The 26,257-nt window shown below is 36.3% G+C and overlaps 1 long non-coding RNA gene across 2 annotated transcripts; it reads right to left on the reverse strand.

Annotated features, from left to right (window-relative positions):
• Positions 1-4,967: 4,967 nt before the first annotated feature.
• On the reverse strand, positions 4,968-22,929 carry LOC128015241 (uncharacterized). 2 transcript variants are annotated; one of them, XR_008183863.1, is made up of 4 exons: positions 22,817-22,929; positions 15,245-15,426; positions 12,173-12,501; positions 4,968-5,106 (listed from the first exon to the last, which is right to left on the reverse strand). It is a non-coding gene; the product is annotated as an uncharacterized LOC128015241 (long non-coding RNA). The 2 variants fall into 2 exon arrangements; XR_008183855.1 differs by lacking the exon at positions 4,968-5,106 and having other exon boundaries at positions 12,086-12,501.
• Positions 22,930-26,257: the final 3,328 nt, after the last annotated feature.

The raw sequence follows: 26,257 nt of genomic DNA on the forward strand, positions 1-26,257 counted from the left end.
TATAATTGCAATTTTTTATTCAACACTGGGTTTTGAAGCTTTATATATATTACAGTGTTCTTTTTTACCTAATCTCTGTTAAATTTTGCATGATTGTTTAGAAAAAATACAGATCTAATGCATGTGTGATTATATTACCCCTTTTTTTTGCAGTTTAATGCCATTCACAACAGAAATCTTTTGTTTTTTAGGCCATTTTAACTGTTATAGCACCAGCTATTTTCTGATCTTAATGAAACTTTGCATGCTTGGTGGGTCATCTTTCACATGTTATAACCAAGTTTCATAACGTTTTGAGTTTTTGTTTCAGTTTTATAGGCTTTAGGTTACATGTGGCCACGGCCCTTTCCTAAATGACCTCTTATAGCTAACCAAAGGACAAAATGCAACATATTTTTGAAAATTATTGATCTAGAGAGTCCAGAGAATATTATTGCAGTGGTTTGATCAAGACTGAACAAAAAACCAGGTGACCCAAAACATTCAAATTCGTGGACCAATTTTACGAAAAAGGCTATAACTCGGGAACAAAATGAGATATCTTCACCAAACTCAGAACTCATATGCATGAACAAAAACTTTAGTCAAATTATTATTATTTTTTCCATATCTGTCACTTGGTGGCGCTACAGGATGAAAAAAAATCAAATGGCTATAACTAAGCAACCGTTGATCCAATCAACTTGAAAATTGATATGGCCCAATGTGGCACAAGTGCTCTATGAGGAATTTCACTTATCTTAAAAAACATGGCCGCCATTGGCCAAACAACTTTAAGCACCTATTTGACAAGGTTAATGGAAGTCGATCGGAACGAAACTCGGTGGGCATGTTCGACTCATTGCCCTAAAGGTCTGTAAGTATTTTGAAAGAAATTGCCCACAACATTGTCACCTCCCACAGAACACAACAAAGCGATTTGATTACAGCGCCAACTATTTTCCAAAAATGATAATGCATCGTTTTACTGGAGTTTTACTGGCTGTTTCAATTACACTCTTCCAATAATTGCTTTTCTTACTCGTTGCATTTGGTCTGATGCTCCATGCCATGCTTAGCTCCTCGCTGTGGAACTTTTATTAACGATTTTCAGCCATTTCAATTACAATCATGCAATTATTAATTTCATTATTCATTGTTGCATTTGGTCTGATGCTACATATGCTTAGCTCCTGATGTTGCCGCTGGACTGCTTGGCCCCGTGATTGCTGCTTGCAGCCATATTTATTAGGGGCCAAGCACCGAAGGTGCGAAGGCACCTATTGTGTTCGTTGGCGTTATTATTATTAGGGGCCAAGCACCGAAGGTGCGAAGGCACCTATTGTGTTTGTTGGCGTTATTATTATTAGGGGTTCAAGCACGCAGTGCTGAAACCCTATTGTATTTGTTAGGATTTTTATTATTATTAGGGGTTCAAGCACGCAGTGCTGAAACCCTATTGTAATTGTTAGGATTTTTATTAGGGGTTCAAGCACGCAGTGCTGAAACCCTATTGTAATTGTTAAGATTTTTATTAGGGGTTCAAGCACGCAGTGCTGAAACCCTATTGTAATTGTTAGGATTTTTAGGGGTTCAAGCACGCAGTGCTGAAACCCTATTGTATTTGTTAGGATTTTTATTATTATTATTATTAGGGGTTCAAGCACGCAGTGCTGAAACCCTATTGTATCTGTTAGGATTTTTATTATTATTATTATTATTATTATTCTCCACTCAAACTGATCGTGCAGCCCAAACCGTAAGGCCTAGAGAGCTGAAACTTGGTCAGATGGTAGAAGTCCGGCCTTCTTGTCAGATCCAAAGGCTCGCCCCAATCGGCCTAAAGGGGGCGCTAGAGCGATCAAAAATGCGTTAGTGCTAATAACTCCTAAACCGCTTATCATAGAGCCAAAAATTTAACATTTCCGGAATCCGTGGGTCAGGCGAATTTAAAAACGGTCACTCTGATTTTGGGTCTAGGAGGCCTAGTTTTTTCGCAAATTTGACGTATGTCCAAAACCTACTTTTGCGAACTACTCCTAGGTTTTTCGCCCAATCTGAACCAAACCACTGCAGAAATGTTCTCTGGCCAGGGAGTATCAATATTTATCAAAAAAAAGTTGAAATTTCGACTCGCTGTCGTAATGGGATGCCAAAACGTTCGAAAGTCGAGGACCAATTTTACGCAACAGGCTATAACTCGTGAAAGAAATAAGATATCTTAACCAAACTTGCTACACATTTGTAAGACCTAAGACTTTGGTCAAATAAAAAAAATTGCACACCTCTGGCACTTGGGGGCGCTATAAAAAGAAAAAACACATAAATGGCTATAACTAGGCTACCGTTGGCTCGATCGACCTAAAAATTGGTATGCAGTGTCTGTGTCTGAAGGGGCACAAGTACCTATGAGGACATTTGCATATCTCAAAAAACATGGCCGCCATTGGCCAAACAATTTTAAGCACCTATTTGAAAGGGTTAACGGATGTTGATCGGAACGAAACTCGCTGGGTACGTTCGACTCATGAACCTTAAGGTCTGTAAGAATTTTGAAAGAAATCGGCCACTAGTTGGCGCTAACGAGTTTATTGGCTCTGTAATCACGTGGTGTTTCACTTATCAACACAATATGCATATCATTTGATAGATCTCCTCATAATGCACAACTTTGCCTCAAGAACCATCGCTGTCAATCAAATCGTTCAATTGTTATTCATAAATATGTTTAAAACCTACTTTTGCGAACTAGTCCTAGGTTTTTTGCCCGATCGGAACCAAACCACTGCAGTAATATTCTGTGGACTCTCTAGAACAATAATTATCAAAAAAATGTTGAATTTTGTCCTTTGGTTAGCTTTAAATGGGTAATTTAGAAAAGGGGTGTGGCCAAACATACCCCAAAGCCTATAAAACCTAAACGAAAACTCAAAACTTTATGAAACTAGGTGAAAACATGTAACACGTTACTCTTAACAAGCATGCAAAGTGTCATGGAGATCGGATCATAGGTGGCGCTATCACAGTTGAAAAAGCCTCAAAAACACACATTTTCAATGGAAAATGATCACAATTTGTAGGACATGTTCATACATTCACACAAACACTAAATCTTCATATCATATGATAGATATCCTCTTTGTGAACAACTTTGCCTCAAGGAGCGAAGATGTCAATCAAATCGTTCAATTGCAATTCACAAATATGTCAAAAAGCTACTTTTGCGAACTAGTCCCAGGTTTTTTACCCGATCAAAACCAAACTACTGCAGTAATTTTCTCTGGACTCTCTAGATCAATAATTATCAAAAAAATGTTGAATTTTGTCCTTTGGTTAGCTATAACTGGCTAAATTACAAAAGGGGCGTGACCAAAATACCCAAAAGCATATAAAACCTAAACGAAAACTCAAAACTTTATGAAACTTGGCGAAAACATGTAACAGCTGACCCTTAACAACCATGCAAATTTTCATGGAGATCGGACCATAGGTGGCGCTATAACAGTAGAAAAGGTCTCAAAACATAAGATTTACATGGTAAATGGCCTCAAATTGTCTGAAAATGCTCATATATTCACATAAACACTAGATCTTCATATCATATGATAGATCTCCTCATTCTGAACAACTTCTGTGACCAATGTTGTCAATAAAGCTGTTAATTAAATATTCAAGATTATTTAAAACAGTTACTTTGGCAAAGTAGTCCAAGGCTTTAAGCTGAAAATCAATAAAACTACTGAAGTACAATTCTATAGACTCTGAAGGTCAATAATTATCCAAAACATGTTGAACAATTGCATTTGGACAACTATAAACCAGTGATTGTATAATATGTTCTTTTCACAGTGTACACAAAGGCCTATTAATACAAACAGAAAGCCCACAAATTATCAAAACTGTGTAAAATAATGCCTAATTTCATTCTAAACAAGCATGCAAAATTTAAGAGAGATTGGGCAAAAAACATAACACTATAACAGTTATGTTTAAAAACAGTGTTGTTTGAGTAAATGCAATTTATAACCACTAGATGGCAGCGGAAGACCACTAATGGGCTCATTCAGAAAATTTAAACAGTACTTTTGAAAAGATTTATGAATTCATGCATAAACAATAAAAAAAAAACACTGTCACAACATTTTAAATCTCACTGAGTTAAAGTTTTCCATTTTTTTCATACAGACTTATCAGTTTTTAAAATTTTGCCACATTATGATTACAGTGAAACCTGAAAATGACATCCAAACTCTTAAAAACTAGTTTAATCATTTAATTTCAGTACGTGTGTCTGTCTGTCAGCCTATTCTCCGTTTTGGATGTGTTTAACTGTCATCCATACATCCAGGTTGGCTCAGACCACCTCAGAGGCCTTAATGTGCTTGAACCCCGTAAATGCTGCTTGCAGCTTTAATTATTATTATTATTATTATTATTCTCCACTCAAACTGATCGTGCAGCCTAAACCGTAAGGGCTAGAAAGCTGAAATTTGGTCAGATTGTAGTAGTCCGGCCTTCTTGTCAGATACTGAGTCTCGACCCAATCGGCCTAACGGGGGCGCTACAGCGCAAAAAACTAAAATTTTGGACATTTTTGGCCGTAAATCGTATACCGTTAGCCGTAGACTCAAAAACATGGCATTGTTGCAATCCTTGGGTTAGCCCGAACAAAAGTGCACGGCGCCTTTTTGGGGTCTACGACGCACCGTTTTCTCGCAAAATCGAGCTATATCCGAAACCTACTTTTGCGAACTAGTCCTAGGATTTTCAACCAATCAGAACCAAACTACTTCATAAATATTCCCTGGTCACTCAATATCAATAATTATCAAAAAAAAGTTGAAATTTCAATTCTTACGCGAAACAGTACGCCAAAAAGCGTCTATGCTAACGTTAGCCAAATGCTATTTTGACTATAACTCTTGAACACAATGAGATATCTTCACCAAACTCGGTACACATATGTACGAGCTCAATCCTTGGTCAAATCAAAAAAATTGCGCATCTCTGCCACTTGGGGGCGCTATAAGATAGAAAAAACACATAAATTGCTATAACTAGGCAACCGTTGGCTCGATCGACTTGAAAATCGGTATGCAGTGTCTTGGTCTGAAGGGGCACAAGTACCTATGAGGACATTGGCATATCTCAAAAAACATGGCCGCCATTGGCCAAACAAATTTAAGCACCTATTTGAAAGGGTTAACGGATGTTGATCGGAACGAAACTCGCTGGGTACGTTCGACTCATGAACCTTAAGGTCTGTAAGAATTTTGAAAGAAATCGGCCACTAGTTGGCGCTAACGAGTTTTATGGCTCTGTAATCACGTGGTGTTTCACATATCAACACAATATGCATATCATTTGATAGATCTCCTCGTAATGCACAACTTTGCCTCAAGAACCATTGCTGTCAATCAAATCGTTCAATTGTTATTCACAAATATGTTAAAAACCTACTTTTGCGAACTAGTCCTAGGTTTTTTGCCCGATCGGAACCAAACCACTGCAGTAATATTCTGTGGACTCTCTAGATCAATAATTATTAAAAAAAATGTTGAATTTTGTCCTTTGGTTAGCTGTAAGGGGATAATTTAGGAAAAGGGGTGTGGCCAAACATACCCCAAAGCCTATAAAACCTAAAGGAAAACTCAAAACTTTATGAAACTCAGTGAAATCATGTAACAGATGACTCTTAACAAGCATGCAAAGTTTCATGGAGATCAGACCATAGGTGGCGCTATAACAGTAGAAAAGGTCTCAAAACACAAGATTTATATGGTAAATGGCCTCAAATTGTTTGAAAATGTTCATATATTCACTCAAAAACACTAAATCTTCATATCATATGATAAATCTCCTCATTCTGAACAACTTTGCCTCTGGGACCAATGTTGTCAATAAAGCTGTTAATTAAATATTCAAGATTATTTTAAAAAGTTACTTTGGCATACTTGTGATACGGTTTAAGCTGAAAATCAATAAAACCACTGAAGTACAATTCTCTAGACTCTGAAGGTCAATAATTATCAAAAACATGTTGAACAATTGCATTTGGGCAACTATAAACCAATAATTTTATAATATGTTATTTGCATAGTGTACACAAAGGCCTATTTATACAAACAGAAAGCTCACAAATTATTAAAACTGTGTAAAATAATGCATGATTTCATTCTAAACAAGCATGCAAAATTTAAGAGAGATTGGGCAAAAAAAAATTACAACACTATAACAGTTATGTTTTAAAACACAGTGTTGTTTGAGTAAATGCAATTTATAACCACTAGATGGCAGCGGAAGACCACTAATGGGCTCATTCAGCTAGTTAAACAGTACTGTTTTCATGAATTCATGCCAAAACATTAATAAATTAACTGTTATAACATTTTAAATCTCATTGTATTGATGTTTTCCATTTTGTTTATACAGATATATCAGTTTTTACAATTTTGCCACATTATGATTACAGTTTAAACTGAAAATGACATCTAAACTCTTAAAAAGAGAAGACTTGCAATACATTTATTGTCACCTATCACTTATTTCAAATCCCAACATCTGCAACAAAATGTGTGTGCATGTATATGTGTGTCTTTGTCTTTGTGTGTATGCGTATGCTTATAGAGTATGAATATATTAGTCTAATAATTTACTTTCAGTGTGTGTGTCTGTTTGTTAGCCTATTCTCCATTTTGGATGTGTTTAGCGGTCATCCATACGTCCAGGTTTGGCTCTAACCACCTCAGATGCCTTAAATGCTTGAACCCCGGTAAATGCTGCTTGCAGCTTTAATTATTAGGGGTTCAAGCACGCAGTGCTGAAACCCTATTGTAATTGTTAAGATTTTTATTATTATTATTATTTTTCCGCCTTAAAACTGAACGTGCAGCCCAAACCGTAAGGCCTAGAGAGCTGAAACTTGGTCAGATGGTAGTAGTCTTGCTCGCTACTCAGATACAAAGAACCGGCCCAATCGGCCTAACGGGGGCGCTACAGCACAAAAAACTAAAATTTTTGACATTTTTGGCCGCAGGTCGTAAACCGTTAGCCGTAGACTCAAAAACAAGGCATCGTTGCAATCCTTGGGTTAGCCCGAACAAAAGTGCACAGCTGCATTTTTTGCTCTACGACGCACCGTTTTCTCGCAAAATCGAGCTATATCCGAAACCTACTTTTGCGAACTAGTCCTAGGATTTTCAACCAATCGGAACGAAACCACTGCAGAAATATTCCCTGGACACTCAATATAAATAATTATCAAAAAAAAGTTGAAATTTCGATTCTTACGCGAAACAGTACGCCAAAAAGCGTCTATGCTAACGTTAGCCAAATGTTATTTTGACTATAACTCTTGAACGGAATGAGATATCTTGACCAAACTTGGTACACATATGTATGAGCTCAATCTTTGGTCAAATAAAAAAAAATTGCGCATCTCTGCCACTTGGGGGCGCAATAAGATTTAAAAAACACATAAATGGCTATAACTAGGCAACCGTTGGCTCGATCGACTTGAAAATTGGTATGCAGTGTCTTGGTCTGAAGGGGCACAAGTACCTATGAGGACATTTGCATATCTCAAAAAACATGGCTGCCATTGGCCAAACAATTTTAAGCACCTATTTGAAAGGGTTAACGGATGTTGTTCGGAACGAAACTCGCTGGGTACGTTCGACTCATGAACCTTAAGGTCTGTAAGAATTTTGAAAGAAATCGGCCACTAGTTGGCGCTAACGAGTTTTATGGCTCTGTAATCACGTGGTGTTTCACATATCAACACAATATGCATATCATTTGATAGATCTCCTCATAATGCACAACTTTGCCTCAAGAACCATTGCTGTCAATCAAATCGTTCAATTGTTATTCACAAATATGTTAAAAAACTACTTTTGCGAACTAGTCCTAGGTTTTTTGTCCGATCGGAACCAAACCACTGCAGTAATATTCTGTGGACTGTCTAGATCAATAATTATCAAAAAAATGTTCAATTTTGTACTTTGGTTAGCGTTAAATGGGTAATTAAGAAAAGGGGTGTGGCCAAACATACCCCAAAGCCTATAAAACCTAAACGAAAACTCAAAACTTTATGAAACGTGGTGAGAACATGTAACAGGTAACTCTTAACAAGCATGCAAAGTTTCATGGAGATCGCACCATAGGTGGCGCTATAACAGTAGAAAAGGTCTCAAAACACAAGATTTATATGGTAAATGGCCTCAAATTGTTTGAAAATGCTCATATATTCACTCAAAAACACTAGATCTTCATATCATATGATAGATCTCCTCATTCTGAACAACTTTGCCTCTGGGACCAATGTTGTCAATAAAGCTGTTAATTAAATATTCAAGATTATTTCAAAAAGTTACTTTGGCAAACTAGTGATAGGGTATAAGCTGAAAATCAATAAAACCACTGAAGTACAATTCTCTAGACTCTGAAGGTCAATAATTATCAAAAACATGTTGAACAGTTGCATTTGGACAACTATAAACCAGTAATTTTATAATATGTTATTTGCATAGTGTACACTAAGGCCTATTAATACAAACAGAAAGCCCACAAATTATCAAAACTGTGTAAAATAATGCATAATTTCATTCTAAACAAGCATGCAAAATTTAAGAGAGATTGGTCAAAAAAAATAACAACACTATAACAGTTATATTTAAAAACACAGTGTTGCTTGAGTAAATGCAATTTAGAACCACTAGATGGCAGCGGGAGACCACTAATGGGCTCATTCAGCAAAGTTGAACAGTACTGTTGAAAGGATTCATTAATTCATGCCAAAACATAAAAAAATTAACTGTTATAACATTTTAAATCTCATTGAGTCAATGTTTTCCATTTTGTTCATACAGATATATCAGTTTTTACAATTTTGCCACATTGTGATTACAGTTTAACCTGAAAATGACATCTAAACTGTTAAAAACTAGTTTAATCATTTAATTTCAGTGTTTGTGTCTGTCTGCCAGCCTATTCTTCATTTTGGATGTCTTTAACTGTCATCCATGCATCCAGGTTAGCCAAGACCACCTCAGAGGCCTTAAATGCTTGAACCCCGTAAAATGCTGCTTGCAGCTTTAATTATTATTATTATTATTCTTCCGCCTTAAAACTGAACGTGCAGCCCAAACCGTAAGGCCTAGAGAGCTGAAACTTGGTCAAAAGGTAGTAGTCTTGCTCGCTACTCAGATACAAAGATCCAGCCCATTCGGCCAGTGGGGGGCGCTACAGCGATCAAAAATGCGTTTTTGCTAATAGCTCCTAAACCGCTTGTTGTAGACTCAAAAATTTAACATTTCTGGAATCCTTGGGTCAAGCGAAATTAAAAACGGTCATTCTGATTTGGGGTCTAGGAGGCCTCGTTTTTTCGCAAACTTGAAGTATGTCCAAAACCTACTTTTGCGAACTAGTCCTAGGTTTTTCACCCAATCGGAACCAAACTACTGCAGAAGTTTTCTCTGGACAGTGATTATCAATAATTATCAAAAAAAAGTTGAAATTTCGACTCACTGTTGTAATGGGCTGCCAAAACGTTCGAAAGTCGAGGACCAATTTTACGCAACAGGCTATAACTTGTGAATGAAATTAGATATCTTAACCAAACTTGCTGGACATTTGTAAGAGCAAAAACTTTGGTCAAATAAAAAAAAAATGCACACCTCTGCCACTTGGGGGCGCTATAAGACAGAAAAAACACATAAATGGCTATAACTAAGCAACCGTTGGTCCGATCGACTTGAAAATTGGCATGTCATGTCTTTGTCAGAAGTGGCACAAGTATCTATGAGGACATTCACGTATCTCAAAAAACATGGCCGCCATTGGCCAAAGAAGTTTGAGCACCTATTTAACAAGGTTAACGGATGTCAATCGGAACGAAACTCGGTGGGCATGTTTGACTCATAGCCCTAAAGGACTGTAAGAATTTTGAAAGAAATCGGCCACTAGTTGGCGCTAACGAGTTTTATGGCTCTGTAATCACGTGGTGTTTCACATATCAACACAATATGCATATCATTTGATAGATCTCCTCGTAATGCACAACTTTGCCTCAAGAACCATTGCTGTCAATCAAATCGTTCAATTGTTATTCACAAATATGTTAAAAACCTACTTTTGCGAACTAGTCCTAGGTTTTTTGCCCGATCGGAACCAAACCACTGCAGTAACATTCTGTGGACTCTCTAGATCAATAATTATTAAAAAAATGTTGAATTTTGTAATTTGGTTAGCTGTAACGGGGTAATTTAGAAAAAGGGGTGTGGCCAAACATACCCCAAAGTCTATAAAACCTAAACGAAAACTCAAAACTTTATGAAACTCAGTGAAATCATGTAACATGTGACTCTTAACAAGCATGCAAAGTTTCATGGAGATCAGACCATAGGTGGCGCTATAACATTAGAAAAGGTCTCAAAACACAAGATTTATATGGTAAATGGCCTCAAATTGTTTGAAAATGTTCATATATTCACTCAAAAACACTAAATCTTCATATCATATGATAAATCTCCTCATTCTGAAAAACTTTGCCTCTGGGACCAATGTTGTCAATAGAGCTGTTAATTAAATATTCAAGATTATTTTAAAAAGTTACTTTGGCATACTTGTGATAGGGTTTAAGATGAAAATCAATAAAACCACTGAAGTACAATTCTCTAGACTCTGAAGGTCAATAATTATCAAAAACATGTTGAACAATTGCATTTGGACAACTATAAACCAGTAATTTTATAATATGTTATTTGCATAGTGTACACAAAGGCCTATTAATACAAACAGAAAGCCCACAAATTATCAAAACTGTGTAAAATAATGCATAATTTCATTATAAACAAGCATGCAAAATTTAAGAGAGATTGGGCAAAAAAAAATTACAACACTATAACAGTTATGTTTAAAACCAGGGTTGTTTGAGTAAATGCAATGTATAACCACTAGATGGCAGCGGAAGACCACTAATGGGCTCATTCAGCTAAGTTGAACAGCACTGTTTTCATGAATTCTTGCCAAAACATTAATAAATTAACTGTTATAAAATTTTAAATCTTACTGAATCAATGTTTTCCATTTTGTTCATACAGATGTATCAGTTTTTACAATTTTGCCACATTATGATTACAGTTTAACCTGAAAATGACATCTAAAAACTCTAAAAAAGAGAAGACTTGCAATAAGTTTATTGTCACCTATCACTTATTTCAAATACCTATATCTGCAACAAAATGTGTGTCCATGTATATGTGTGTCTTTGTGTGTGTGTGTGTGTGTGTGTGTGTGTGTGTGCATATGCTTATAGAGTATACATATATTAGTCTAATCATTTGCTGTCAGTGTGTGTGTCTGTCTGTTAGCCTGTTCTCCATTTTGGATGTGTTTAAATGTCATCCAAACATCCAGGTTTGCTCTGACCACCTCAGAGGCCTTAATGTGCTTGAACCCCGGTAAAATGCTGCTTGCAGCTTTAATTATTATTATTATTCTTCTGCCCTAGAACTGAACGTGCAGCCCAAACCGTAAGGCCTAGAGAGCTGAAATTTGGACAGATCGTAGAGCTCATTTTGGGGAGAACTTATCAAAGTCTCAGCCCAATCGGCCTAACGGGGGCGCTACAGCGCAAAAAACAAAAATTTTGGACATTTTTGGCCACAGATCGTAAACCGTTAGCCGTAGACTCAAAAACAAGCCATCGTTGCAATCCTTGGGTTAGTCCGAACAAAAGTGCACAGCTGCATTTTTTTCTCTACGACGCACCGTTTTCTCACAAAATCGAGCTATATCCGAAACCTACTTTTGCGAACTAGTCCTAGGATTTTCAACCAATCAGAACCAAACCACTTCATAAATATTCCCTGGACACTCAATATCAATAATTATCAAAAAAAAGTTGAAATTTCAATTCTTACGCGAAACAGTACGCCAAAAAGCGTCTATGCTAACGTTAGCCAAATGCTATTTTGACTATAACTCTTGAACGGAATGAGATATCTTCACCAAACTCGGTATACGTATGTATGAGCTCAATCTTTGGTGAAATCAAAAAAATTGCGCATCTCTGCCACTTGGGGGCGCTATAAGATGTAAAAAACACATAAATTGCTATAACTAGGCAACCGTTGGCTCGATCGACTTGAAAATCGGTATGCAGTGTCTTGGTCTGAAGGGGCACAAGTACCTATGAGGACATTTGCATATCTCAAAAAACATGGCCGCCATTGGCCAAACAAATTTAAGCACCTATTTGAAAGGGTTAACGGATGTTGATCGGAACGAAACTCACTGGGTACGTTCGACTCATGAACCTTAAGGTCTGTAAGAATTTTGAAAGAAATCGGCCACTAGTTGGCGCTAACGAGTTTTATGGCTCTGTAATCACGTGGTGTTTCACATATCAACACAATATGCATATCATTTGATAGATCTCCTCATAATGCACAACTTTGCCTCAAGAACCATTGCTGTCAATCAAATCATTCAATTGTTATTCACAAATATGTTAAAAACCTACTTTTGCGAACTAGTCCTAGGTTTTTTGTCCGATCGGAACCAAACCACTGCAGTAATATTCTGTGGACTCTGTAGATCAATAATTATTAAAAAAATGTTGAATTTTGTCCTTTGGTTAGCTGTAAAGGGGTAACATAGAAAAAGGGGTGTGGCCAAACATACCCCAAAGCCTATAAAACCTAAACGAAAACTCAAAACTTTATGAAACTCAGTGAAATCATGTAACAGGTGACTCTTAACAAGCATGCAAAGTTTCATGCAGATCAGACCATAGGTGGCGCTATAACAGTAGAAAAGGTCTCAAAACACAAGATTTATATGGTAAATGGCCTCAAATTGTTTGAAAATGCACATATATTCACTCAAAAACACTAAATCTTCATATCATATGATAGATCTCCTCATTCTGAACAACTTTGCCTCTGGGACCAATGTTGTCAATAAAGCTGTTAATTAAATATTCAAGATTATTTAAAAAAGTTACTTTGGCATACTTGTGATACAGTTTAAGATGAAAATCAATAAAACCACTGAAGTACAATTCTCTAGACTCTGAAGGTCAATAATTATCAAAAACATGTTGAACAATTGCATTTGGGCAACTATAAACCGGTCATTTTATAATATGTTCTTTTCATAGTGCACACAAAGGCCTATTAATACAATCAGAAAGCCCACAAATTATCAAAACTGTGTAAAATAATGCATAATTTCATTCTAAACAAGCAAGCAACATTTAAGAGAGATTGGGCAAAAGAAAAATAACAACACTATAACAGTTATGTTTAAAAACACAGTGTTGTTTGAGTAAATGCAATTTATAACCACTAGATGGCAGCAGAAGACCACTAATGGGGTCATTCAGCTAGTACTGTTTTTATGAATTCATGCCACAACATTAATAAATTAACTGTTATAACATTTTAAATCTCATTGAATTGATGTTTTCCATTTTGTTCATACAGATGTATCAGTTTTAACAATTTTGCCACATTATGATTAAAGTTTAACCTGAAAATGACATCTAAACTGTAAAAAAGAGAAGACTTGCAATAAGTTTACTGTCACCTATCACTTATTTCAAATACCTATATCTGCAACAAAATGTGTGTGTGTGTGTGTGCATATGCTTATAGAGTATACATATATTAGTCTAATCATTTACTTTCAGTGTGTGTGTCTGTCTGTTAGCCTGTTCTCCATTTTGGATGTGTTTAAATGTCATCCATGCATCCAGGTTGGCTCTGACCACCTCAGAGGCCTTAATTTGCTTGAACCCCGGTAAAATGCTGCTTGCAGCTTTAATTATTATTATTATTATTATTAGGGGTTCAAGCACGCAGTGCTGAAACCCTATTGTAATTGTTAGGATTTTTATTAGGGGTTCAAGCACGCAGTGCTGAAACCCTATTGTATTTGTTAGGATTTTTATTATTAGGGGTTCAAGCACGCAGTGCTGAAACCCTATTGTAATTGTTAGGATTTTTAGGGGTTCAAGCACGCAGTGCTGAAACCCTATTGTAATTGTTAGGATTTTTATTATTATTAGGGGTTCAAGCACGCAGTGCTGAAACCCTATTGTAATTGTTAGGATTTTTATTATTAGGGGTTCAAGCACGCAGTGCTGAAACCCTATTGTAATTGTTAGGATTTTTATTATTAGGGGTTCAAGCACGCAGTGCTGAAACCCTATTGTAATTGTTAGGATTTTTATTATTATTATTATTATTCTTCTGCCCTAGAACTGAACGTGCAGCCCAAACCGTAAGGCCTAGAGACTTGAAACTTGGTCAGATGATAGAGCTCAATTTGGGGAGAACCTATCAAAGTCTCAGCCCAATTGGCCAATAGGGGGCGCTACAGTGATCGAAAATGCGTTTTTGCTAATAGCTCCTAAACCGCTTGTGATAGAGCCAAAAATTTTACATTTCTGGAATCCGTGGGTCATGCGAAATTAAAAACGGTCACTCTGAATTTGGGTCTAGGAGGCCTCGTTTTTTCGCAAACTTGACGTATGTCCAAAACCTACTTTTGCGAACTAGTCCTAGGTTTTTCACCCAATCTGAACCAAACCACTGCAGAAATGTTCTCTGTCCAGTGAATATCAATAATTATCAAAAAAAAGTAGAAATTTCGACTCACTGTCGTAATGGGATGCCAAAATGTTCGAAAGTCGAGGACCAATTTTACGCAACAGGCTATAACTCATGAATGAAATGAGATATCTTAACCAAACTCGGTATACATATCTATGAGCTCAATCTTTGGTCAAATAAAAAAAATTGCACACCTCTGCCACTTGGGGGCGCTATAAAAAGAAAAAACACATAAATGGCTATAACTAGGCAACCGTTGACTCGATCGACTTGAAAATTGGTATGCAGTGTCTTGGTCTGAAGGGGCACAAGTACCTATGAGGACATTTGCATATCTCAAAAAACATGGCTGCCATTGGCCAAACAATTTTAAGCACCTATTTGAAAGGGTTAACGGATGTTGATCGGAACGAAACTCACTGGGTACGTTCGACTCATGAACCTTAAGGTCTGTAAGAATTTTGAAAGAAATCGGCCACTAGTTGGCGCTAACGAGTTTTATGGCTCTGTAATCACGTGGTGTTTCACATATCAACACAATATGCATATCATTTGATAGATCTCCTCATAATGCACAACTTTGCCTCAAGAACCATTGCTGTCAATCAAATCGTTCAATTGTTATTCACAAATATGTTAAAAACCTACTTTTGCGAACTAGTCCTAGGTTTTTTGTCCGATCGGAACCAAACCACTGCAGTAATATTCTGTGGACTCTCTAGATCAATAATTATTAAAAAAATGTTGAATTTTGTCCTTTGGTTAGCTGTAAAAGGGTAATTTAGAAAAAGGGGTGTGGCCAAACATACCCCAAAGCCTATAAAACCTAAAGGAAATCTCCAAACTTTATGAAACTCAGTGAAATCATGTAACAGGTGACTCTTAACAAGCATGCAAAGTTTCATGGAGATCAGACCATAGGTGGCGCTATAACAGTAGAAAAGGTCTCAAAACACAAGATTTATATGGTAAATGGCCTCAAATTGTTTGAAAATGTTCATATATTCACTCAAAAACACTAAATCTTCATATCATATGATAAATCTCCTCATTCTGAACAACTTTGCCTCTGGGACCAATGTTGTCAATAAAGCTGTTAATTAAATATTCAAGATTATTTTAAAAAGTTACTTTGGCATACTTGTGATACGGTTTAAGCTGAAAATCAATAAAACCACTGAAGTACAATTCTCTAGACTCTGAAGGTCAATAATTATCAAAAACATGTTGAACAATTGCATTTGGGCAACTATAAACCAATAATTTTATAATATGTTATTTGCATAGTGTACACAAAGGCCTATTTATACAAACAGAAAGCCCACAAATTACCAAAACTGTGTAAAATAATGCATGATTTCTTTCTAAACAAGCATGCAAAATTTAAGAGAGATTGGGCAAAAAAAAATTACAACACTATAACAGTTATGTTTTAAAACACAGTGTTGTTTGAGTAAATGCAATTTATAACCACTAGATGGCAGCGGAAGACCACTAATGGGCTCATTCAGCTAGTTAAACAGTACTGTTTTCATGAATTCATGCCAAAACATTAATAAATTAACTGTTATAACATTTTAAATCTCATTGAATTGATGTTTTCCATTTTGTTTATACAGATGTATCAGTTTTTACAATTTTGCCACATTATGTTTACAGTTTAACCTGAAAATGACATCTAAACTCTGAAAAAGAGAAGACTTGCAATAATTTTATGTCACCTATCACTTATTTCAAATACCTATATCTGCAACAAAATGTTTGTGCATGTATATGTGTGTCTTTGTGTGTGTGTGTGTGTGTGTGTGTGCATATGCTTATAGAGTATACATATATTAGTCTAATCATTTACTTTCAGTGTGTGTGTCTGTCTGTTAACCTGTTCTCCATTTTGGATGTGTTTAAATGTCATCCAAACATCCAGGTTGGCTCTGACCACCTCAGAGGCCTTAAATGCTTGAACCCCGGTAAAATGCTGCTTGCAGCTTTAATTATTATTATTATTATTATTCTTCCGCCCTAGAACTGAACGTGCAGCCCAAACCGTAAGGCCTAGAGAGCTGAAATTTGGACAGATCGTAGAGCTCATTTTGGGGAGAACTTATCAAAGTCTCAGCCCAATCGGCCAAACGGGGGCGCCACAGCGCAAAAAACAAAAATTTTCGACATTTTTGGCCGTGAATCGTAAACCGTTAGCCATAAACTCAAAAACATGGCATCCTAGCAATCCTTGGGTTAGCCCGAACAAAAGTGCACGGCGCCTTTTTGGGGTCTACGACGCACCGTTTTCTCGCAAAATCGAGCTATATCCGAAATCTACTTTTGCGAACTAGTCCTAGGATTTTCAACCAATCAGAACCAAACCACTTCATAAATATTCCCTGAACACTCAATATCAATAATTATCAAAAAAAAGTTGAAATTTCAATTCTAACGCGAAACAGTACACCAAGAAGCGTCTATGCTAACGTTAGCCAAATGCTATTTTGACTATAACTCTTGAACGGAATGAGATATCTTCACCAAACTCGGTATACATATGTATGAGCTCAATCTTTGGTCAAATAAAAAAAATTGCACATCTCTGCCACTTGGGGGCGCAATAAGATTTAAAAAACACATAAATGGCTATAACCAGGCAACCGTTGGCTCGATCGACTTGAAAATTGGTATGCAGTGTCTTGGTCTGAAGGGGCACAAGTACCTATGAGGACATTTGCATATCTCGAAAAACATGGCCGCCATTGGCCAAACAAATTTAAGCACCTATTTGAAAGGGTTAACGGATGTTGATCGGAACGAAACTCGCTGGGTACGTTCGACTCATGAACCTTAAGGTCTGTAAGAATTTTGAAAGAAATCGGCCACTAGTTGGCGCTAACGAGTTTTATGGCTCTGTAATCACGTGGTGTTTCACATATCAACACAATATGCATATCATTTGATAGATCTCCTCATAATGCACAACTTTGCCTCAAGAACCATTGCTGTCAATCAAATCGTTCAATTGTTATTCACAAATATGTTAAAAACCTACTTTTGCGAACTAGTCCTAGGTTTTTTGTCCGATCGGAACCAAACCACTGCAGTAATATTCTGTGCACTCTCTAGATCAATAATTATTAAAAAAATTTGGAATTTTGTCCTTTGGTTAGCTGTAAAGGGGTAATTTAGAAAAAGGGGTGTGGCCAAACAGACCCCAAAGCCTATAAAACCTAAACGAAAACTCAAAACTTTATGAAACTCTGTGAAATCATGTAACAGTTGACTCTTAACAAGCATGCAACGTTTCATGGAGATCAGACCATAGATGGCGCTATAACAGTAGAAAAGGTCTCAAAACACAAGATTTATATGGTAAATGGCCTCAAATTGTTTGAAAATGCTCATTTATTCACTCAAAAACACTAGATCTTCATATCATATGATAGATCTCCTCATTCTGAACAACTTTGCCTCTGGGACCAATGTTGTCAATAAAGCTGTTAATTAAATATTGAAGATTATTTTAAAAAGTTACTTTGGCAAACTAGTAATAGGGTATGAGCTGAAAATCAATAAAACCACTGAAGTACAATTCTCTAGACTCTGAAGGTCAATAATTATCAAAAACATGTTGAACAATTGCATTTGGACAACTATAAACCAGTAATTTTATAATATGTTATTTGCATAGTGTACACAAAGGCCTATTAATACAAACAGAAAGTCCACAAATTATCAAAACTGTGTAAAATAATGCATAATTTCATTCTAAACAAGCATGCAAAATTTAAGAGAGATTGGGCAAAAAAAAAAAAAAAACACTATAACAGTTATGTTTAAAAACAGTGTTGCTTGAGTAAATGCAATTTATAACCTCTAGATGGCAGTGGAAGACCACTAATGGGCTCATTCAGTTAAGTTGAACAGTACTGTTGAAAGGATTCATGAATTCATCCCACAACATTAAAAATGTAACTGTTATAACATTTTAAATCTCATTGAGTCAATGTTTTCCATTTTGTTCTTACAGATATATCAGTTTTTACTATTTTGCCACATTGTGATTACAGTTTAACCTGAAAATGACATCTAAACTCTTAAAAAGAGAAGACTTGCAATACATTTATTGTCACCTTTCACTTATTTCAAATCCCAACATCTGCAACAAAATGTGTGTGCATGTATATGTGTGTCTTTGTCTTTGTGTGTATGCGTATGCTTATAGAGTATGAATATATTAGTCTAATAATTTACTTTCAGTGTGTGTGTCTGTCTGTTAGCCTATTCTCCATTTTGGATGTGTTTAGCGGTCATCCATACGTCCAGGTTGGCTCTGACCACCTCAGATGCCTTAAATGCTTGAACCCCGGTAAATGCTGCTTGCAGCTTTAATTATTATTATTATTATTATTATTATTATTCTTCCGCCTTAAAACTGAACGTGCAGCCCAAACCGTAAGGCCTAGAGAGCTGAAACTTGGTCAGATCGTAGTAGTCTTGCTCGCTACTCAGATACAAAGAACCGGCCCAATCGGCCTAACGGGGGCGCTACAGCGCAAAAAACAAAAATTTTGGACATTTTTGGCCGTAAAGTGTAAACCGTTAGCCATAGACTCAAAAATATGGCATTGTTGCAATCCTTGGGTTAACCCGAACAAAAGTGCACGGCGCCTTTTTGGGGTCTACGACGCACCGTTTTCTCGCAAAATCGAGCTATATCCGAAACCTACTTTTGCGAACTAGTCCTAGGATTTTCAACCAATCAGAACCAAACCACTTCATGAATATTCCCTGGACACTCAATATCAATAATTATCAAAAAAAAGTTGAAATTTCAATTCATACGCGAAACAGTACACCAAAAAGCGTCTATGCTAACGTTAGCCAAATGCTATTTTGACTATAACTCTTGAACGGAATGAGATATGTTCACCAAAATTGGTACACATATGTATGAGCTCAATCTTTGGTCAAATCAAAAAAATTGCGCATCTCTGCCACTTGGGGGCGCTATAAGATAGAAAAAACACATAAATGGCTATAACTAGGCAACCGTTAACTCGATCGACTTGAAAATTGGTATGCAATGTCTTGGTCTGAAGGGGCACAAGTACCTATGAGGACATTTGCATATCTCAAAAAAACATGGCCGCCATTGGCCAAACAATTTTAAGCACCTATTTGAAAGGGTTAACGGATGTTGATCGGAACGAAACTCGCTGGGTACGTTCGACTCATGAACCTTAAGGTCTGTAAGAATTTTGAAAGAAATCGGCCACTAGTTGGCGCTAACGAGTTTTATGGCTCTGTAATCACGTGGTGTTTCACATATCAACACAATATGCATATCATTTGATAGATCTCCTCATAATGCACAACTTTGCCTCAAGAACCATTGCTGTCAATCAAATCGTTCAATTGTTATTCACAAATATGTTAAAAACATACTTTTGCGAACTAGTCCTAGGTTTTTTGTCCGATCGGAACCAAACCACTGCAGTAATATTCTGTGGAGTCTGTAGATCAATAATTATTAAAAAAATGTTGAATTTTGTCCTTTGGTTAGCTGTAAAGGGGTAATATAGAAAAAGGGGTGTGGCCAAACATACCCCAAAGCCTATAAAACCTAAACGAAAACTCAAAACTTTATGAAACTCAGTGAAATCATGTAACATATGACTCTTAACAAGCATGCAAAGTTTCATGGAGATCAGACCATAGGTGGCGCTATAACAGTAGAAAAGGTCTCAAAACACAAGATTTATATGTTAAATGGCCTCAAATTGTTTGAAAATGTTCATATATTCACTCAAAAACACTAGATCTTCATATCATATGATAAATCTCCTCATTCTGAACAACTTTGCCTCTGGGACCAATGTTGTCAATAAAGCTGTTAATTAAATATTCAAGATTATTTAAAAAAGTTACTTTGGCATACTTGTGATACGGTTTAAGATGAAAATCAATAAAACCACTGAAGTACAATTCTCTAGACTCTGAAGGTCAATATTTATCAAAAACATGTTGGACAATTGCATTTGGGCAACTATAAACCAATAATTTTATAATATGTTATTTGCATAGTGTACACAAAGGCCTATTAATACAAACAGAAAGCCCACAAATGATCAAAACTGTGTAAAATAATGCATAATTTCATTCTAAACAAGCATGCAAAATTTAAGAGAGATTGGGCAAAAAAAAAAACAACAACACTATAACAGTTATGTTTAAAACCAGGGTTGTTTGAGTAAATGCAATTTATAACCACTAGATGGCAGCGGAAGACCACTAATGGGCTCATTCAGCTAAGTTGAACAGCACTGTTTTCATGAATTCTTGCCAAAACATTAATAAATTAACTGTTATAACATTTTAAATCTTACTGAATCAATGTTTTCCATTTTGTTCATACAGATGTATCAGTTTTTACAATTTTGCCACATTATGATTACAGTTTAACCTGAAAATGACATCTAAACTCTAAAAAAGAGAAGACTTGCAATAAGTTTATTGTCACCTATCACTTATTTCAAATACCTATATCTGCAACAAAATGTGTGTCCATGTATATGTGTGTCTTTGTGTGTGTGTGTGTGTGTGTGTGTGTGTGTGTGTGTGTGTGTGTGTGTGCATATGCTTATAGAGTATACATATATTAGTCTAATCATTTGCTGTCAGTGTGTGTGTCTGTCTGTTAGCCTGTTCTCCATTTTGGATGTGTTTAAATGTCATCCAAACATCCAGGTTGGCTCTGACCACCTCAGAGGCCTTAATGTGCTTGAACCCCGGTAAAATGCTGCTTGCAGCTTTAATTAGGGGTTCAAGCACGCAGTGCTGAAACCCTATTGTAATTGTTAGGATTTTTATTAGGGGTTCAAGCACGCAGTGCTGAAACCCTATTGTATTTGTTAGGATTTTTATTATTATTATTATTATTAGGGGTTCAAGCACGCAGTGCTGAAACCCTATTGTATTTGTTAGGATTTTTATTATTATTATTATTATTATTATTATTATTATTATTCTCCACTCAAACTGTTCGTGCAGCCCAAACCGTAAGTCCTAGAAAGCTGAAATTTGGTCAGAATGTAGTAGTCCGGCCTTCTTGTCAGATACCGAGTCTCGACCCAATCGGCCTAACGGGGGCGCTACAGCGCAAAAAACTAAAATTTTTGACATTTTTGGCCGTAAATCGTAAACCGTTAGCCGTAGACTCAAAAACATGGCATTGTTGCAATCCTTGGGTTAGCCCGAACAAAAGTGCACGGCGCCTTTTTGGGGTCTACGACGCACCGTTTTCTCGCAAAATCGAGCTATATCCGAAACCTACTTTTGCGAACTAGTCCTAGGATTTTCAACCAATCAGAACCAAACCACTTCATAAATATTCCCTGGACACTCAATATCAATAATTATCAAAAAAAAGTTGAAATTTCAATTCTTACGCGAAACAGTACACCAAAAAGCGTCTATGCTAACGTTAGCCAAATGCTATTTTGACTACAACTCTTGAACGGAATGAGATATCTTCACCAAACTCGGTACACATATGTATGAGCTCAATCTTTGGTCAAATCAAAAAAATTGCGCATCTCTGCCACTTGGGGGCGCTATAAGATAGAAAAAACACATAAATGGCTATAACTAGGCAACCGTTGGCTCGATCGACTTGAAAATCGGTATGCAGTGTCTTGGTCTGAAGGGGCACAAGTACCTATGAGGACATTTGCATATCTAAAAAAACATGGCCGCCATTGGCCAAACAAATTTAAGCACCTATTTGAAAGGGTTAACGGATGTTGATCGGAACGAAACTCGCTGGGTACGTTCGACTCATGAACCTTAAGGTCTGTAAGAATTTTGAAAGAAATCGGCCACTAGTTGGCGCTAACGAGTTTTATGGCTCTGTAATCACGTGGTGTTTCACATATCAACACAATATGCATATCATTTGATAGATCTCCTCGTAATGCACAACTTTGCCTCAAGAACCATTGCTGTCAATCAAATCGTTCAATTGTTATTCACAAATATGTTAAAAACCTACTTTTGCGAACTAGTCCTAGGTTTTTTGCCCGATCGGAACCAAACCACTGCAGTAATATTCTGTGGACTCTGTAGATCAATAATTATTAAAAAAATGTTGAATTTTGTCCTTTGGTTAGCTGTAACGCTGTAATTTAGAAAAAGGGGTGTGGCCAAACATACCCCAAAGCCTATAAAACCTAAAGGAAAACTCAAAACTTTATGAAACTCAGTGAAATCATGTAACAGGTGACTCTTAACAAGCATGCAAAGTTTCATGGAGATCAGACCATAGGTGGCGCTATAACAGTAGAATAGGTCTCAAAACACAAGATTTATATGGTAAATGGCCTCAAATTGTTTGAAAATGTTCATATATTCACTCAAAAACACTAAATCTTCATATCATATGATAAATCTCCTCATTCTGAATAACTTTGCCTCTGGGACCAATGTTGTCAATAAAGCTGTTAATTAAATATTCAAGATTATTTAAAAAAGTTACTTTGGCATACTTGTGATACGGTTTAAGATGAAAATCAATAAAACCACTGAAGTACAATTCTCTAGACTCTGAAGGTCAATAATTATCAAAAACATGTTGAACAATTGCATTTGGGCAACTATAAACCAATAATTTTAAAATATGTTATTTGCATAGTGTACACAAAGGCCTATTTATACAAACAGAAAGCCCACAAATTATCAAAACTGTGTAAAATAATGCATAAATTCATTCTAAACAAGCATGCAAAATTTAAGAGGGATTGGGCAAAAAAACACTAAGAGTTATAAAGGATTAACACATTGATGTATGAGAAATTGCCATTTATAACCACTAGATGGCAGCGGAAACCACTAATGGGCTCATTCAGCTAACTTAAACAGTACAGTTGAAAGGATGTATGAATTAATGCCTAAACAATAAAAAAACACTGTTACAACATTTCAAATCTCATTGAGTTAAAGTTTTCCATTTTGTTCATACAGACATATCAGTTTTTAAAATTTTCCACATTATGATTACAGTGAAACCTGAAAATGACATCTAAAATCTTAAAAACGAGTTTAATCATTTAATTTCAGTGTGTGTGTCTGTCTGTCAGACTATTCTCCATTTTGGATGTGTTTAACGGTCATCCGTATGTCCAGGTTGGCTCTGACCACCTAAGATGCCTTAAATGCTTGAACCCCGTAAATGCTGCTTGCAGCTTTAATTAGGGGTTCAAGCACGCAGTGCTGAAACCCTATTGTAATTGTTAGGATTTTTAGGGGTTCAAGCACGCAGTGCTGAAACCCTCTTGTAATTGTTAGGATTTTTATTATTATTATTATTCTTCTGCCCTAGAACTGAACGTGCAGCCCAAACCGTAAGGCCTAGAGAGCTGAAATTTGGACAGATCGTAGAGCTCATTTTGGGGAGAACTTATCAAAGTCTCAGCCCAATCGGCCTAACGGGGGCGCTACAGCGCAAAAAACTAAAATTTTGGACATTTTTGGCCGCAGATCGTAAACCGTTAGCCGTAGACTCAAAAACAAGGCATCGTTGCAATCCTTGGGTTAGCCCGAACAAAAGTGCACAGCTGCATTTTTTGCTCTACGACGCACCGTTTTCTCGCAAAATCGAGCTATATCCGAAACCTACTTTTGCGAACTAGTCCTAGGATTTTTAACCAATCGGAATCAAACCACTTCAGAAATATTCCCTGGACACTCAATATCAATAATTATCAAAAAAAAGTTGAAATTTCAATTCTTACGCGAAACAGTACACCAAAAAGCGTCTATGCTAACGTTAGCCAAATGCTATTTTGACTATAACTCTTGAACGGAATGAGATATCTTCACCAAACTCGGTACACATATGTATAAGCTCAATCTTTGGTCAAATAAAAAAAATTGCGCAGCTCTGCCACTTGGGGGCGCAATAAGATTTAAAAAACACATAAATGGCTATAACTAGGCAACCGTTCGCTCGATCGACTTGAAAATTGGTATGCAGTGTCTTGGTCTGAAGGGGCACAAGTACCTATGAGGACATTTGCATATCTCAAAAAACATGGCCGCCATTGGCCAAACAATTTTAAGCACCTATTTGAAAGGGTTAACGGATGTTGATCGGAACGAAACTCACTGGGTACGTTCGACTCATGAACCTTAAGGTCTGTAAGAATTTTGAAAGAAATCGGCCACTAGTTGGCGCTAACGAGTTTTATGGCTCTGTAATCACGTGGTGTTTCACATATCAACACAATATGCATATCATTTGATAGATCTTCTCATAATGCACAACTTTGCCTCAAGAACCATTGCTGTCAATCAAATCGTTCAATTGTTATTTACATATATGTTAAAAACCTACTTTTGCGAACTAGTCCTAGGTTTTTTGTCCGATCGGGACCAAACCACTGCAGTAATATTCTGTGGACTCTCTAGATCAATAATTATCAAAAAAAATGTTGAATTTTGTCCTTTGGTTAGCTTTAAATGGGTAATTTAGAAAAGGGGTGTGGCCAAACATACCCCAAAGCCTATAAAACCTAAACGAAAACTCAAAACTTTATGAAACTCGGTGAAAACATGTAACACGTGACTCTTAACAAGCATGCAAAGTGTCATGGAGATCGGATCATAGGTGGCGCTATAACAGTTGAAAAAGCCTCAAAAACACACATTTTCAATAGAAAATGATTACAATTTGTAGGACATGTTCATACATTCACACAAACACTAGATATTCATATCATATAATAGATCTCCTCTTTGTGAGCAACTTTGCCTCAAGGAGCGAAGATGTCAATCAAATCGTTCAATTGTTATTCACAAATATGTTAAAAACTTACTTTTGCGAACTAGTCCCTGGTTTTTTACCCGATCGAAACCAAACTACTGCAGTAATTTTCTCTGGACTCTCTAGATCAATAATTATCAAAAAAAATGTTGAATTTTGTCCTTTGGTTAGCTATAACTGGCTAAATTGGAAAGGGGGCGTGACCAAAGTACCCAAAAGCATATAAACCTAAACGAAAACTCAAAACTTTATGAAACTTGGTGAAAACATGTAACAGGTGACTCTTAACAAGCATGCAAATTTTTATGGAGATCGGACCATAGGTGGCGCAATAACAGTAGAAAAGGTCTCAAAACATAAGATTTACATGGTAAATGGCCTCAAATTGTCTGAAAATGCTCATATATTCACATAAACACTAGATCTTCATATCATATGATAGATCTCCTCATTCTGAACAACTTTTGGGACCAATGTTGTCAATAAAGCTGTTAATTAAATATTCAAGATTATTTTAAAAAGTTACTTTGGCAAAGTAGTCCAAGGCTTTAAGCTGAAAATCAATAAAACCACTGAAGTACAATTCTCTAGACTCTGAAGGTCAATAATTATCCAAAACATGTTGAACAATTGCATTTGGGCAACTATAAACCAGTGATTGTATAATATGTTCTTTTCACAGTGTACACAAAGGCCTATTAATACAAACAGAAAGCCCACAAATTATAAAAAATGTGTAAAATAATGCCTAATTTCATTCTAAATAAGCATGCAAAATTTAAGAGAGATTGGGCAAAAAACATTACACTATAACAGTTATGTTTAAAAACAGTGTTGTTTGAGTAAATGC

This window comes from Carassius gibelio, chromosome A1 (genome assembly GCF_023724105.1).
Source record: "Carassius gibelio isolate Cgi1373 ecotype wild population from Czech Republic chromosome A1, carGib1.2-hapl.c, whole genome shotgun sequence".
NCBI classification, from domain to species: Eukaryota; Metazoa; Chordata; class Actinopteri; order Cypriniformes; family Cyprinidae; genus Carassius; species Carassius gibelio.